This window comes from Lissotriton vulgaris, chromosome 2_1 (assembly GCF_964263255.1).
Source record: "Lissotriton vulgaris chromosome 2_1, aLisVul1.2, whole genome shotgun sequence".
Taxonomy (NCBI): Eukaryota; Metazoa; Chordata; class Amphibia; order Caudata; family Salamandridae; genus Lissotriton; species Lissotriton vulgaris.
This window is the reverse complement of record NC_141687.1, coordinates 287,176,959-287,194,329: the sequence shown is the minus strand read 5'-3', so window position 1 is coordinate 287,194,329 and position 17,371 is coordinate 287,176,959. Positions and strand designations below refer to the sequence as shown.

Sequence of the window (17,371 nt, the reverse complement as noted above, 5' to 3'; positions counted from 1 at the left end):
TAGTGACTCCATGGGCACCAGCTCCATTGTTAGATAGTTGTTTGAGGCTTGTGTGGTTGTAGATTCACATTCTATGCACACACTTCTGCCACCTAGTGTTGGGCCCACATGTGTGCAAGTTATTTTTTATCAAAGACTTCTTTTGGGTTGCTAGTTGCTGTGACTCCTCTTGAAAATAATGTGCATGGTCATCAAAATTTGTATGTTTCCTTTCTACTGTCTGGTTAGAACGTGTGCTCTTGCGATCTGGGTCAACACAGTCACAGTGCCCTTTTGGTTTACAGGGTTCCTTCCCTTCGTCTGTATTTTACTTCGATCACATCTACCAGACTGTCAATCTCGGGTTGATGTTTGATTACTTCACTCGTCGGGATCCTGTGCCTCACCCGTCACATCTCTACACCATGCCTTGACAGTGATGGGACGGATACCCATTTGAAATTGTCCTTGCTGCCACGCAAAATATCCTCTGACCGATATCATCAGGTCGGCAATCTGCGCTCATTGCCGATGCTTGCTGTGCATTCTGCTCCAAAAAGACTCTTCGCGACCGTCGTGCTCATCACCTTGGGATGTCATGTAGGGGAAGAGACAATACTCCCGACCTCTTCAGTCCCAAGGACGTTGAGGGGAAACACCCACAAGCGTCGGCTGCGGATGAAGAGTATTCCTCTCCTATAGCAAGTTATGGCTCTGACCTGGAGATCGAAGACATTCCACCAGCTTATCAGTCCGTGAGTACGGCACCCCCTCCCCCTCAATACCGCGCTCATTCCAAGCAGCCGGCAGCCAAAGAGAATTCAGCCACTGTTAAAGACCAGAGACATGCTTTTGGACCACCACAGCCTACGGCAGGGATGGACTGGCCATAGCGGGCACTGGGCAATCCCCCAGTGCGCCACACAGGTGGGGGCCGGTTTTGTGCCCCTAGGGGCCGTTTTTGTTACAGGGCTGTTTTTACAGCATAGCTGCATAATCGGCCCTATAACAAAATCGGCCACAAAATGGCCCTGGCAAAGAGCTAGGCCGCACCCCCAACCCCCGGGGGAGGGTGGGCCGGCTGAACACTTTGTCAGGGCCGGTTTTAGTTCCTATGGCCTACAACCAAAAATCACTTTAGATGCCCTGCTCCGGCTTGGTGCTCAAAAAGCCTTCAAGACCGACCATTTTGGCGCCGGCCACCCCAACACCAAGCTGACCCTCTGCATCGACAGCATCTACTTTGGCACCAACCTGAACCTCTGTGCTAAAACCTAAGGCTGCTTTGAATAAGACTTTGGCGTCGACCACCAAACCAGACACCAATGCATTCAAGCAGATTCTCCAATAAAAAAGCAAGAGCAGCGTGAATCAATGCAGAAACACCTGGGGATATATTATGCACCCGGCGCACCTTTGAAAAGGTGTGCTAGGCGCAAACAATCACAATGCCCCCCATGATGTATGCGCTGCCCCTGGGGCAGCCTCAAACACCTGCTGCTCCCTGTTAGAAGATAGTTCTGACACTATAGGCCGCTTGTATTTTTCGCTTTTTGAGCACCTAAGTGTGGAGCTTTTACTGTGGGAGAGCCTCATAATCTGGGACTCACCCACAGTGAACTCCTAATGAAGGAGATTGCATGGGGATTTTACTGTTGTCCACCTGGCTTGTCCATGCCACTGCGCAGCAGCTGGAGTAAGGGACACCTGGATTGTGCACACGTGTAGGAGCTGCGCAGGGGAGAATCCTAGCGTGCGCAGTACAGGAGCAGCTACAGAGTGAATGATATGGCAGGACTTCTGCAGACTTGGGTGGTGACATGGAAAAGGCTTTATACACTGGAAAGCCACATGCCAGGGAAAGTCAGGGTGTTTTACTGTGTTTTTCACTTCATTATTCCCTTATGAGGATATTATGATATCAGTAACTTATAAAGCGCACGGTCACCGAAGGTTTCATGGCGCTAATCATGCAACCAGTTGTTACGAAGGACCCATTTAGAAGGCTAGCCTAAACAGCCATGTTTTAAGGGCCTTTCTGAAACCCAGTAGGTTGTCACAGCTTCTAATTGTTAAAGGAAGGGAGTTCCAGAAAGTGGGTGCCAGATAGGAAAACCTACAGCCTCCATGACGTTCGAGTTTGATAGTCGGAACAGAGAGAAGATGAAAATTAGATGAGCATAAATTACGCCGGGGGACGTGCATATTGATCATGATCTTGCTAAATTTAGGACTATTGCAATGCAGTGCTTTGAAGGCTAGACAGCCACTCTTGAATGCAGCACGTTGCTCCACGGGTAACCAGTGGAGCTTGATCAACAAGGACCTGGCAGAATGCCATTTTGGCTGCTTATAAATTAATCTTGCCTCCTGGTTCTGAACTATCTGCAATCGTTTAAGCAAAAACTGGGGCAAACCGATGTAGAGGGAATTTGAAAAATCTAGGCGTGAGAGGAAGAATGCTATCATAACTTGAACTATGGCTGAGTTGGTCAGAAAATGAGCGATCTTCCTGATTTTACGTAGTTGGTATAGACTGGTGGAGATCACAGCACCCACTTGTCCTCTAAGTGAGAGGTCCGCGTTGATTACGACCACTAAGCTTTTTACGGAAGGGAACGCGGTGGGGGAGGGACCCAAATCACTAGCCCAGAAATGCGGTCCCCAGCAGTCCTTGCTCTTCCCAGGCAACACAAGTTCCGTCTTGCCTGGGTTGAGCTTCAAATGGATGCTATTCATCCAACTCTGAATGTGGAGCATGGTGGTTTGAAATTCCGCGACAGGAGAGTCCAGAGTGAAAATTAACTGGAGGTCGTCTACATAATTAAAGATGTTTTTTTTTCCCGATTTTTTTTTTTTAGTGAGTGGAGCAGAGTCCTCAAGTAGAGATTAAATAGCAATGGCGACAGGGATGAGTTCCTGCGGGACACCACAAGAGGTGGTCACTTTGGGTGCAGTAAGGGTACCAAGACGTACTGCTTGCGTTCTGCCTATGAGAAACAACTTGATCCAGTTGTGGAGCCAATAGGCTAAAGTAACTTCCATAAGGCCTACCGATTCCAGGTACGCACTATAGTCCACTATAGCGGATGTGAAAAGAAGTATTCTACAGAGTCCAAAGTCATATTTGTACTTCTTTTGGGTCATCCAGAAATGTCATATTTCTCTGTCACTGGCTGGGGTCTGGACCTGGCAGGTTAGATTTATGACCTTTCTTCCCAGAGCGAAGATCTTCCCTCTGAGGAAGAGGAAGATTAATGACCTTTCTTCCCAGAGCAAAGAGCTTCTCCCTGAGGAAGAGGAAGATAGGTGGAGCTACAGGCTAATCCATCAGGAACTGTTGCTGGGTGCCAGGCACCAAGCATAACCAAGGTGAAGGCAGCACTGGGGGAAGGGGACCATGTGATGCTGGACAACGCCATTTTGAATAAACCCAGAGGCTGGACAAGAAGGAAGGAGCAGGGAAGTGAAGTGTCGCTGTGTGATGGGGCCAACGAGACTTCCTGCCAGCCCCTTTCCAAATTCTTTAAAAAACTTGCACAGGAAGAGAAGCTCTCTGGGGTGTGGTCTGCTGAGGCGGAAGGTGCTGGAACCTGGCAATGGGCAGTTGGAAGGAGGTGCCCCCTGACTGCCCCCAGGGCCCTACCAGCGCCAGAGGAAGAGCCCAGGACCGGTGCGCCGAAGTAGGGGCCTCTGCGCAGGAAGAAGAGAGGCCCAGGAGGAGAGCCAGGTGAAAGACCGGCGCAAGGAGCCAGTGAAGACCGCTCCCTGCAGAATGCACCCTCTTGGAGATCGGGAGGGCGAAGTAGAGTGCTCCCAGTGGCTGGAAGACCCCAACAGGAGCAAGAAGACGCAATAATGTGGCAGATCGGACCCCCAGGGGGTGAGATATGGCCCCCGAAAGGTAGTTTTTCTTTGCCCCCTAAAGGAGACCGACCCTGTGAAATACCCTGTAGGGAGGCCAGGAGCTCACCCTGCCCCCCCCCCGCACTCCCTGGGAAGATGAGGAAGGCAGGGGTGACAGTATCCCGCCAGACGAAGCGGAACCGATATGCAACACAATCGCGGCTAAAGCTTTGGAATTTAATTCCCGAGCTAACGAGGATCGTCCTAACTACGTGGACCATCTTCAACCCACTGTGGACCTTTATCATTTATAGCCGACTTAAGATTTCATACCAGTGCTAGCACGACCAGAAAAGGATTCGCCTCTGGGGCCACACAACCTTGTAGACCGCCAGCCCTCACACTTGATTTTGATCCACACCCTGTGAGTCACAGAGGGGGTTATTGAGAACACCTCATTTTGGTTGCCCCACCCTGTCCTGAAAAAGACCCGCAAGGCCAAGGTCTAAACTACCCTTATGGCCATAAGACTGGTCGAAACGTCGACGCCATTTTAAATGGCCTGGACCCCAACTCCATACCCAATGTGCCACATGAGAATATATTTCAATGCAAAATTGTTACCAAATTGAATTACCTACAAGAAATGTGGCCAAGCCAAAAAGGACTGTGATTTACAACCAGTCCGCCTCTTTAATAAGTCTTTTTCTTATGTCACCACCTTGATTATACCTCCTCATCACTTCACACTTGAGCACTTTTACTTCACGCACGTTCCTCTTGGAGCAACCTCTAATGCGTAAATATCAACTTAGAGAAAAAAGTTTTTCGATTGCCTCAACATTGACATGAAAATAAAATATATGGACTAGACTTTGGTTTGTTGCACTTCTTCTGTGTTTTTGTTTGAATAATTTATTAAGTATTGCAAGCAGACATAACATTCTGTAGCATCCTCAGGAAATGATTTACTGATAATATCAAAGGAAAAACTGATCTCTCTTCATAATAAGGATTGAGACCATTGTTTTTTGTATCACCCTGGCCCCCAGCGAGCAGCGAAGACTGGGAGCGCGCCTGGGACCCCATCTCTGGCCTCCAAAGCCGGAGGGGGAATCGGGGGGGGGGGGGGGATTTGGGGTGTGCCGTCGCACTCCCCTGAAGGCTCGGCGGTCTCCCGAAGAACAGCACTGGCTCCCGCTGCTGCACACGAGTGCGGGACAGGCGGGAGCCAGCCAATGCAGCCGGGGGTGGGCTTCCTGGGCTGCCCCCACCACCCGAAGTGCCAAGACTGCGGAGGGCCTGGGTGCGACCGGGCCATGAAGACCCTGCCTACGCCGGTGGGGGTGGGCTCCCCGAGGTGTCTTACCTGAGGGTCCGGGTGGGACCGGACCCTCCAACAAGTAGCCAAAGTGGCCGAAGGCACAGATCACGGCTCTCCCCGTCTCAGCGGGAGAGCTGCTGCTATAATATTCACTGCCAATGCGGAATCGCCCATAATTCCTTGCAGGCCTGAACCGGCCTGCAAGGGGAAAATGCTGTGTTCGAGGCATATGAGCTGCAGATCGTACACTATGCATTAGATCGCCACCTAGTGTTTGGCTCGGATGATTGCAGGTCGTTGTCTTCTTGGAGTAGTGTTTGTAGTCACGATATAGGTGACTCCTCCCTTGGACAATACTGCGCATGCGCATCGGCTCCATCCTTAGATTGTTTTTTTCCGCCACTGGGTTCAGATGAAAGTTGATCCGCTCCGGCTAGAAAAACTTTTCTAGCAACTTCGAAGCGCAAAAACTTCTTACAACTAATATAGACATCGAATATACAACTTTCGACGCCATCAACTCAATTCCGGTTCATCGACACGGGCCGCTGGGCCTATCTACGCCGTGCGGCCTACACCACATGGAAAGAACTCCGTTCAAGAAATGCCCGGTATGCAGAGCAAAATTTCCACATAGCGATCATCACGAGGTCTGCAACCTCTATCTATCGCCGGATCACGACGAGTCGACCTGCACAGCTTGTGCATCCTTCCGATCAAAAAAGACCATCCGGGATCGGAGGGCCCGTCGACACGAGATGAGGAGATCAGCCCCAGCACTGGAGAAGATCTCCAGATCATATCAGAGGCAGAGGACTCAGATGACTCGATTCCATCACGTCAACCCATGAGTACTTCTGCCCCAGCACCACATACACTGCCCAAGCCAAAGGCGAAGGTCAGCACTCCACCCAAGGGGCTCAGTCGAGACCAAGTACTTCCTCCTAAAGCCCAGCCTTCGAGTTCGGCTCCGAGGATAACAACTACACCTTCGGGTGCTTATGCACCGAGCAAACCACATGTGCCAATTCCACCGCCTCCATCTGCATCGAAGCCCAAAGATCCCTCGACACCAAGGCCAAAAGACCCTTCGGCACCGAAAACAAAAGATCCTTCGGCACCGAAGACTAAAGAGGTACAGGCACCGAAAGAAGCTCCGGCTCCAAAGCCGTCCACTTCCAAAACTAGAGAGGGAAAACCAGCGCCCGACGCCACAAAGCAGCCGAGGACAGCTTCCACTCCGAAGATTCCCGCTTCGGCGCCAACACCCACAAAGCCTGATTCAGAGGTTCCTAAGTCCTCGGACACGCCTGCCAAGCCGAAAACAACACCTTCGGCACCGAGAACTTTGCCACAGGACGCTGTAACACCCTCAAGGCAAAACGCCAAAAACAACCTGTCTGAACCGAAAAAATCAACGCTGAAGAAGGTTGTAGAGGAAGAACAACTGTTTAAACCAGATCCTAAACAAAAGAAGATCTACATAAACCCAAAGACTGGACATGTAGGTGCTTTACCTGATAAAAAGAGACCAGTCGAAACACCTTCACCTGTGGTTCCTGCCAAAAAGGACTGTGCAACTTCTCCTATGCACCCTCCCTCTCCTGCATCTCCATCCTCTCCTATCCCTCCTTACATATCACCCTAAATCTCTCCTGTCCCCTCTCCTGCATCATCACATTCACCACAAACTGATGAGGAGTATGACTTGGGTGGTGGGGAGGATCCACATGCAGACCCAAATACATATCCTTTAGATGAGGATATCTATACTTTTTCACCACATAATGTCCCTGATCCACAGTTATACCCATCAAAGCCTTCTCCTCCAGAAGACAGCATTGGTTTTAATCACCTCTTACACAGAGCTGCTCTCTTCCACAATGTCACAATGCATTCTGATGACATTGAGTAGGATTTTCTATTAGACACATTTGAGCCATCGCACAGATCGACTCAAATTCTTCCCATGATCAAAGGAGTCACAAAGCATGCTCCAGAAATATTCAAAGATCCTGTATGCACTAGGGTACTAAATCAAAGAATAGAAAAGAAATATAGGCCAGCACCCTCTGATCCAACCTATATTAAAGAACATCCTCCACTAGACTCTTTAGTGGTGTCCAATGCGAGGAAAAGGGCGAATTCACAGACTTCTGGCGAAACGCTCCCACCTGACAAGGAATCCAAAGTTATTGACGCGTCAGGTAAAAGAATAGCGGCACAAGCTACAAATATATGGCGCATTGCAAATGCACAAGCCCTTCACTCACGTTATGACAGGGCTCATTACGACCAATTAAAGACACTACTACAGCACCTTCCAGGTCAATACAAAGAACAGGCAACAGAGCTCGCACAAGAAGGCAAATAAATTTCAAATGCCTCAATAAAATGTGCACTAGATGTTGCAGTCACAGCTGCTAGAGCTGTAAATACTAGTGTCATACTCAGAAGAGATGAGTGGTTGCGCATTTCCGGGTTCAAACAGGTGGTGCAAACCACAATTTTGAACCAGCCCTTTAACCAAAACCAATTATTTGGCCCAGAAGTAGAAACTACATTGGAGAAAATGAAAAAAGACAGACACTGCAAAGTCAGTGGGAGCTCTACAGTCCACACAGACTAGAGGTTCTTTTTGTCGCTCCTTTTATGGAGTAGGCTTCAAACAAACTGGAGCGGACACGACAACGTCTTTCAAGGCGCGAACACAAACATCCTCTAACAAAGGGTATTTTAGAGGCGGATACAGAGGCAATAACAACAAGGGAAGAGGTCACGGTAACAACAACAATCGCTCCTCCTCCACCACTAAACGGTGACTTCCCTCTGCTCCCCCAACAGCATTCCACTCCTGTGGGGGGGCAGATTAACACAGTTCCTGCCTGTCTGGAACTCCATCACAACGGACAGGTGGGTGAGACAGATTATCCAACATGGCTACTGCCTAGAACTTGCAGCAACCCCCCCAAACATACCACCCAGGCAACGTCCTATGTCTACAGATCACCTGACTCTGCTCCAACAAGAAATTTTAGCACTTCTACAAAAATATGCTATTCAACTAGTCCCATTAGAGGAACAAGGAACAGGGGTTTACTTGCTATATTTTCTAATTCCCAAAAAGGACGGGACACGGAGACCAATTCTCGACCTCAGGCCCCTCAACCATTACATACAATCAGATCATTTTCATATGATCACTCTGCAACAAGTGCTCCCACTACTGCAACAAGGCGATTTCCTTTCAACGCTAGACCTGAAGGACGCCTATTTTCACATCCCAATACATCCTGCTCACAGGAAGTACCTACGGTTTGTAATACAAGGACAACACTATCAGTTCAAAGTCCTTCCGTTTGGTGTCACAACAGCATCACGGATGTTCACAAAGTGCTTAGCAGTAGTAGCAGCACATCTCAGAAGACAACAGATGGATGTTTTCCCTTATCTGGACAATTGGCTCATAAAAGCCAACTCATTCCACCTGTGTGTACAGCACACACAGCAGACAATTCAACTGTTGCACAACTTAGGGTTTACGATCAACTACACAAAGTCACACCTATCTCCTTCGCACGTGCATCAGTATCCAGGAGCTACCATAAACACGTCTACAGCATTAGCGTATTCAAGTCCAGCCAGAATACAGAGCATTCAAGCCTTAGTCTCCACCTTTAAACACCAACATTCTCTCCAAGAAAGAGTGTTCATGAGATTAATAGGCATGATGGCATCTTGCATTTTCATAGTACCACATGCAAGACTGCAAATGCGTCCGTTGCAAGAATGTCTGGCACAGCAATGAAATCCGGCTCAAGGTCAGCTCACAGACCTGGTGTTGGTAGACAGCCGTACGCATCCCTCTCTGCAATGGTGGAACACCAAAAACTTGACAAAAGGACAGCCGTTCCTCGTGCCCGTTTCACAAATAGTGCTCACAACAGACTCATCCCTCACAGGATGGGGAGCCCATCTCTTACACCATACTACTCAAGGGCGATGGAACAACCAACAAAAACTGTTGCATATCAACCATCTTGAGCTCCTAGCGATATTCTTAGCACTCAAAACTTTTCAACTTCAAGTACAGAACAAAGCTGTCTTAATCCGGACGGACAATATGACAGCAATGTACTATATACAAAAACAGGGGGGACACACTCCCTGTAACTGTCCCAGCTCGCACAGAACATTTGGAGCTGGACCATTCCTCAAAACATATATCTGTTAGCGGAACACCTTCCAGGAGTTGACAATCAGATAGCGGATCTGTTAAGTCTGCAGTCACAACAGATTCACGAATGAGAACTACATCCACAAGTTCTTCAGCCATTCTTCCAACAGTGGGGTTATCCACACATAGACCTGTTTGCCACCCACGAAAATGCAAAAAGCCCAACCTTCGCCGCCAGGTTCCCACACCCACGGTCCGAGGGCAATGCAATATGGATGAACTGGTCAGGCAGATTTGTGTCCTCTTTTACGCCTCTACCCCTCATTCCACTAGTATTGCCCAAGCTCAAACAGTCTCTCAAGCTCATACTACTAGCTCCCACATGGGCACGCCAACTGTGGTTCACCACACTACTAGATCTCTCTAGTTCCACATCAAAAGTTACAGCTCACACCCTCGCTGTTAACACAGAACCATGGATAAATCAGACACCCTGACCCAAACCAACTGAATTTGGCGATCTGGCTCCTGAAGTCTTAGAGTTTGGTTATCTTAACCTACCACCAGATTGTATGAATATCATTAAAGATGCTAGGAGACCCACTACTAGAGCGTGTTATGCCGCCAAATGGAAAAGATTTGCAATATATTGCAAAAATAATCACATTGATCCACTGGATGCTTCCATCCAAAATATCATTTGTTACCTTTTTCATCTACAGAGGTCTAATTTGGCATACTCTTCCATACGCCTACATCTTGCAGCAAATGTAGCCTATTTACAAAACAGGCAACACCTGTCTCTTTTTAGGGTACCTGCAATCAAAGCATTTATGGAAGGATTAAAAAGAATAATCCCTCCCAGATTACCACCTTCTCCTATATGGAACCTGAATCTTGTCCTTACGAGACTCATGGGACCCCCTTTTGAGCCTCTACATAAATGTGAACTGGAATTTCTGACATGGAAAACTGCTTTCCTTGTTGCCATCACCTCTCTCAGAAGAGTAAGTGAAATACAAGTGTTTACTATACAAGAACCATTTTTTCAAATGCATCCTAATAAAGTGGTCCAATCCAAAATTTCTTCCAAAGGTTATCACACCTTTTCACCTAAACCAATCTGTAGAGTTACCTGTGTTTTCCCAAAACCCAGACTCAGTAGCAGAAAGGGCCTTACACAAGTTAATGTTAAAAGAGCTCTGCTATACTACACAGATAGGACTAAATCCTTTAGAAAGACAAAACAATTGTTTGTATCTTTCTCTCCTCCACACAAAGGCAACCCTATCTCTAAAGGTGGGATTGCCAGGTGGATTGTAAAGTGTATACAAATATGCTATCAAAAAGCTAAACGTACACTGACAGTTCCTCCTAGAGCACACTCCACTCGCAAACTAGGAGCCTCTATGGCTTTCTTAGGAAATATACCATTAGAGGACATATGCAAGGCAGCAACATGGTCTACACCACACACCTTCACTAAACACTATTGTGTTGATGTGCAAGCCAAGCAGCAAGCTGCAGTAGGCCAGGCTGACCTCAGAACACTATTTCAGACTACTACAATGGATACAAGCGACCACCGCTAGGGGAAACACTGCTGCACAATCGATGCATAGTGTACGATCTGCAGCTCATATGCCTCGAACGGAAAATGCTACTTACCAGTATGCATCTGTTCTAGGCATGTAGAGCTGCAGATTCGTATACGCCCTCCCGCCTCCCCGGACTTGTATCCATTCCAGTTCTCATCTTACTTAGATGCACACGCATGGACATCCTTTTTTCTCTTCACTTATACTAACTCCATTTCCCATCATGACTGACTGACTGAATTATTTTTAGAGCGCTCTTGTGCCGAGGCGTATTGGCGCTGTAGGACGGAGAGAGAGGAGTTGGATTAGGGCAGCACGAAAAGCCAGGTCTTCAGTGCCTTTCTGAACTTAGCTATGCTCTTTTCGGAACGAAAAACAATCTAAGGATGGAGCCGATGCCCATGCGCAGTATTGTCCAAGGGAGGAGTCACCTATATTGTGACTACAAAGACTTCTCCAAGAAGACAACAACCTGCAATCATCCGAAGCCAACACCAGGTGGTGATCTAATGCATAGTGTATGAATCTGCAGCTCTACATGCCAAGAACAGATGCATACTGGTAAGTAGCATTTTCCTTCCCGGCTTGGGGTGGCCCTAGAAGGGCAGGGTCACCACCACACAAGTGCAAAGGTGCTGGGGAAGCTGCTGGATGAGCCCAGCCTCCACCAGCAGGAAGATAAGTCCCACCGTAAGTTTCCTGAGGATTTAAAAAGAATAACCCCTCAAGGGCTCAACCAAGATTGCATCACCTCCTAGGCTGGAACTTTTGTTCTACAGCTGGGGGTACATTAAGAAGTGCTTCATGGAGTAAAGGGCTGAGTTGGGGATGTCTGGAGAAGGGCATCACCTGTAGGTGAAGCGGTGTAATTGCATTGAAATGCCTTTACTAATGGTTATTTCTTTTGGAGGGACTGAATTTCATGTGTTTAATGTGAATGACATGTAAGGTGATGTCATAAGGAAAATGGGGTTATGTTGTCAGGCATTCCTGCTAGGGTGTATGGCTGTATATGCGTAATCCTATGATCATCTGTGATGCCTTTAGGGGCTGTAATTGCAATGCAAATGTGAGGAGTACTGTCATTCTAAAGTGTGCTTAAACATATATTCTTGCTGCTGAACTTAAATGAAGACCCCAGACTGCTAGCCCTTAAGATATAGAGGTGCATACTTTATGGTCAGTAGGGGATGCTCAGTCAGGGTCATGTGTCACCAAGGCAGGTGAATCCATTTGTAATGCTTGTTGAGGTAATGGGGTGGGTCGCCACTGGGATGGTGCCAGTGCGCAGGGCCCACGCCCCCGGTTATGTTCAACTAATTGCATTGGGGGCAAAATGATGTGCATACATGGGAGTTTTGGTACTAGACCCCACCCCCCACGTGAGGGGTGGAGATGTTATGCAATGTTAAAAAGTAATTCCAGTAGCTTATGTATATTTGTAAATTGGTGCATAGTATTGAGTAGTGTGTGTGTGTGTGTGTGTGTTTAATAAATGTACTCTTACTTTTATAAAGCAAAGTACAGACTGGACATTCAATTGAGTGTTATTTTTGCGCACCTGCAAATGGCGATTACTTGCCCACGCAACCTCCCTTGAGTAACCCTCAGGCTGCTCTGCAAAGCTACCCTGAGATTCAGGCACTACCATTGGGTGTTTGTTTCTCAGTGAAAGACAAATGTAGTCATGTTATTTGTGCAGACCTCACAGATGCTGCCTCGTTTTCCCCCCAATTTATGTGAAAAAACGGAGCAGCAGGGTAATAGAGATCCCATTGCAGTCGGGTGAGGTCAGTGACTGCACCCGCCTGCAAGGGGATGTCTGAGGGGGTCCATGGGGCCCCCTTTACTCCCTGCCCAGAGCTGCTCTCAGCGTGCCTTCTGAGGGCTGCTTTGACTCTGCACCCGCGTCTGTTATACAGCACGGGCTCAGATTCAAAGGAATTTCCTCATTTGCATAGGGCACACCCCCAATGCAAATGAGGGGACACCCTCAGAAGGTAGTGCTGGCGCTTTAAGTTGCTCCAGCGCTATCGGTATTATAGAAAGGAACTCACAAGCGTCTGCTCAAAGGCATGTTACATGGCACACCTGACCTATTTAAAGACCCTGTCTGAGCTAGGGTTATAACACCTAGAGTGTATAAAAAAATATATAGCCTCCCCTACCGACCCGATCTATAGTTGCAGTCCGCTCCCACCGAACTCTGGTAATCCCTACTGCTTGTAAGCAGGGGGCTCAGCAAACTTCAGTAAACATCCCTCACGCTCATCTTGGTGGCTCCCGCTTAGGCCGGAAAACCCTTGTTCTCGGCCCTCAAGATGTTATTAATCTGCCTCCACCCCACCGCACAAGAAGCTTCCCAATTGGCTGTACCTTCTCACTCAGAACCAAAGCACAAACGGGCACCCAGACCACAGACAGCTCGATCTAGCGATTTGGTTCCTGAAGTCAGCTCTGTCTCCCTGGAGAGTGCATGTATATCCTTGAAGAAACCCACAGATCCACTATGCGAGACTGTTACACTGCCAAGTGGGAAGGGTTGGTCCAATACTGCATTTTCCAGCACCCAACCCGCTTAAACCTGAAGTTAGATATCCTTTGCTACATTCTCCAAGTTCAAAAATCAGCCTTAAGACTCCACTTGGCTGCTATTGCAGGCTATATGCAGAATAAGGGATCACAATGCTTTATTCAACATCCTCCTCATCAAAGCTTCCATGAAAGGACTCAAGTGGGTTATTCCACCCAGGTTACCTCCCCAATGTTAATCCTTACTGTTGCCCTTAGGAGACTCATGGTTCCCACTATTGAACTTCTGCATTCAGGCTAGTTACCATTCCTCTCCTGCGGGGTTCTTTCCTTTTTGCTCTTACATCCTAAAGGAGTGTTAGTGAGCTGAAGGCTCTCACTTTAGAGTAGCCCTTCTTCCAAGTTTGTAACAGGGTATCCTTAGAATTAATCCCAAGTTCCCTCCGAAGCTGGTATCCCCCTTCCACCTCAACCAGACCATTGCTCTCCCGATTTTTTTCCTCCGCTAGACTCGTAGAGAGGACTGTAGGAAGCTGGATCTCTAGTTAGTACACCAAAATGAGGTATACTGTGCTGAGAGTCCAGGCAAACTGCAAAGGAATTTGATGCATAAATGACACCTCAAATGCTCTTTTTTGGTAGTGTGGGCGAGCAGTTTGGCATATCAGAGGGTAATGTAAATGTAAATGTGCTGGACTTGTAAAGCGCACAGCTGCCCGTAAGCGTCCCGGCGCTTGCTTAGGGAACCCATCCTGGTATTCCCCTGTGAGAAACCACAGCAGGGTGTCCACAAGGTGAAAGCCAGGCATCCCGCCGCGAGGGGCCGTAGTGGAGATTAAGCAAGCTATTGCCCAGAGTCGCAGAGTGTGACCCCGTGAGTTGAGTAGGCACCAGAGCGAGAATTGTAGAGTCCGTGGAATTTTGAGCCCGAGACCGTCCGAGGCGGGGAATCGAACCCTGGTCCACGGTCGTTCTCAGCTTCCGGGTCTGCCGCCTCTAACCACTGAGCCACGCTTGCTAAGCATTTATTAGACACTCAGAGGCTCTAGTGATAAAGAAATGCGACGCCTATTTTTAAAAGTAACACATACTTTTATATATAAATTTAGAAGCCAAGATTACCAGAATCGGGTAAGTACTTTTCGAGTTATGAATGTTTACAATTCTCCAGTATTGAATCTTTCATAGATTCACATGCTAGTATCTTCCCAGTCGTCATTGTGGGAGTCTCAATGTAGTTAGAAAAGTAGTACTATAAAAATATATTAGAAACCTCTAAAAGGAAAGAAACGTTAGCATTCGTCAGCATCTTTATGTAGGTCCAAACTTTGACCAATCTGAGTAGAGCCCTATACCTCCACGCCCCAGCAGAGCCACCACACCTCGAATTTCTAACTGCATGTTGTGTGTAAGATAGTCTCCCTGAGCTGTGCTTGGTTGGTCAGTGAACTTTTGACCCTGCTAGAATTCACCTCAAGGTACAGTTTCTCTACCATTTTTACTTCTGAAATGTCAGAGGGATGTAAGAAGAGACTTATTAGACCCTGCAGATCTTGTGGGAAGGCAAGACTTTTCTCTGAAGGCCCCACAAAGACTCCCTCTATCGCCTTTGTCCCAAACACACAGCCAAGGACTGTAAATACTAATACTACAGAACTTTTTTGCCCAAAACTCTGAAGGACAGGGAAGCCAGGTTGTTGTTATGGCTACAGAAGAAAAAATCTAAATCTGATTCTGGCTCTTAAGTTGAAGGGTCCTGGGCCATCCTCAGCTGAGCGGAAATGTAAAAATGAGGCTCTACCTCATTAAAGGCTAATCCTAAGCGAATGAAGGCAGAAAAATAATCCTTCTCTGCCAAAAAGCAGCCCTAAAGCAAAAAGACTTTGGTCTGTATAAGACTTCTGCTGCTTCTCTGCCCGGTCGACGATTAAGTCTACGGCCCCATCGACTGGAGCACCGTCGTCGACGTAGTCTACAGTCCCGGCCACGGGCACTCCGTCGATGAGTGTTTAAATATCCTTCTAGACTGCCGATATCGATGACTATCACTTTTAGACGTCTTACTTCGTCGACAGTGTCGTCAACTGATCAAAAACAGGACATTAAAGGTCTCCAGTTGATCCAAAAGTCTCTAGGTTTGACATCTTTATCCAAGATATCACTTCTGCCTCCCTCTCACCTTCTTGATACGGAGGAATCGGGAGATGAGTTTGTTTGGTCCAGCTTACAGCCCATCATAGCTTGGGATTAAATGGCAGGACACGGATGAAGAAGAGTCGTCACATATGCAGGACACGTCAGAATATATGGAAGGGATTACTTCTTCACGGGTCATACACGGACCCAACGATACAATTCTTTCCAGGAACACTATCTATATGAAGCTTCCAGGAACACTATCTATATGAAGCTTACGAGGAGTGCCAAGAGATACATAGAGATTCCATGCTGGTGCCAACCTCCCTGATCACCGACCTAAGGCACATGCTCAATGATTATTATACAGGATTTCCGTACTCACGCTCCAGTTCTGCTGACACCCGGAGGACCGGGTATTAAAGTTCTTTCGCCACTGCGGGTGGTTACTCCACTGACCACTACGCAAGAAGAGAGGCCGGCTCCTCGGTGCATTACAATTCTCGATGACTACATCGAGAGTGTAGCAGACGATCAGCCTGAGGGAGGTAAGCTCATTCCGGATCCAGACGTAGTTGGTCAAGATTTGGATGATTACATTGCTCCATCTTCACCGTCGCCTTCTCCTCCTCCAGCGAGTTCCCCTCCAGGAGATATTGGTGGCTTCCACGAGTTACTGGAAAGGGCCTCTAAAAGATTTGATTTGGCTTTGCCTGTGGTGCAAACCGAATGCTTCCTTTATCATTTTAAGGATCCGGCTAAGAAATCGGTTTGTCAATACCTATTGTAGATTATAAATGGAACGAAGGTCCGAAGCTTATGAAGCAACCGGCCTCAGTTCCGGCTTAATTGCCAAGGATGGAAAAGAAATACAAAGCACCCGATTCTGCTCCTGTGTGTTTGATTGGACATCCTCGACCGGATTCCGTAATAATGCAGGCTGCGCAGAGGCGTCCAGGAATCCGCAATCTCCTTGTTAATTGCCTCCAGAGAGAGAGGGCAAGCGGCTGAACCGCATCGGCAGACGCTTTGCTACTATGGCTGCTACTTCCATCAAGACCTCTTAACGCCTTAGTGATATTGGAGCGTTATGACTGTCATTATGGTCAGATCTTGTACCTCTTCTCAAACATCTTCCTGAAGATAAAAAGTAGAAAGTGAAGAACCTCCTGAAGAAAGGTACTCTAGCTTATTCGAAAGTGATTGACTCCGCAATGGATTTGTCTTTGATTGCTTTCAGACAAATGGCAGGAGCCGCTGCTCTCCATAGACCAGGCTGGGTGAGGGCGACATCCTTCAATCGAAGACTTTAGACATGCCCTTTGGGGAAAACCTGTTTGGAAAATACGTGGACGAGGAGTTACAGGGTATCTAGAAGGATACTGAGACAGCACTTTACTTGGGCACGCTGCAGCAAAGGGATTTTAAGTCCTTTCGTGGTGGAAGAGGACGAGGTCAGTTTTAACAAAGATTATCCTACCAATGCTACAGATTTCAGCCTTATTCACAACAGAATTATAGAAGGCAATATGGAGGACCGCCACAAAAACATTTTCGTGCTTCCACTGTGTTGTGCATCAGCTAGACGCAAGATTCCTCTAGACGGCAGTGACGTTTTTCGTCCGCCAGCCACCTCGTCCAGACTTCAGCCTTTGTAGTCTCATCATCTTTATCCTTTTCTGAGCCAATGGGAAGCCATTACAAGAGACAAATGGGTACTGGACATCATCCATCTGTCCACACCCTAGTATTTGTCCACAAGCCTCCTCGAAATCCGCC

At 47.7% G+C, this 17,371-nt stretch overlaps 1 protein-coding gene across 1 annotated transcript in view; it reads left to right on the top strand.

Moving 5' to 3' along the window:
* Positions 1-17,371, top strand: part of CLTC (clathrin heavy chain) — a 972,839-nt gene that overhangs the window by 599,574 nt on the left and 355,894 nt on the right. The gene's annotated exons all lie outside the window — the stretch shown is intronic.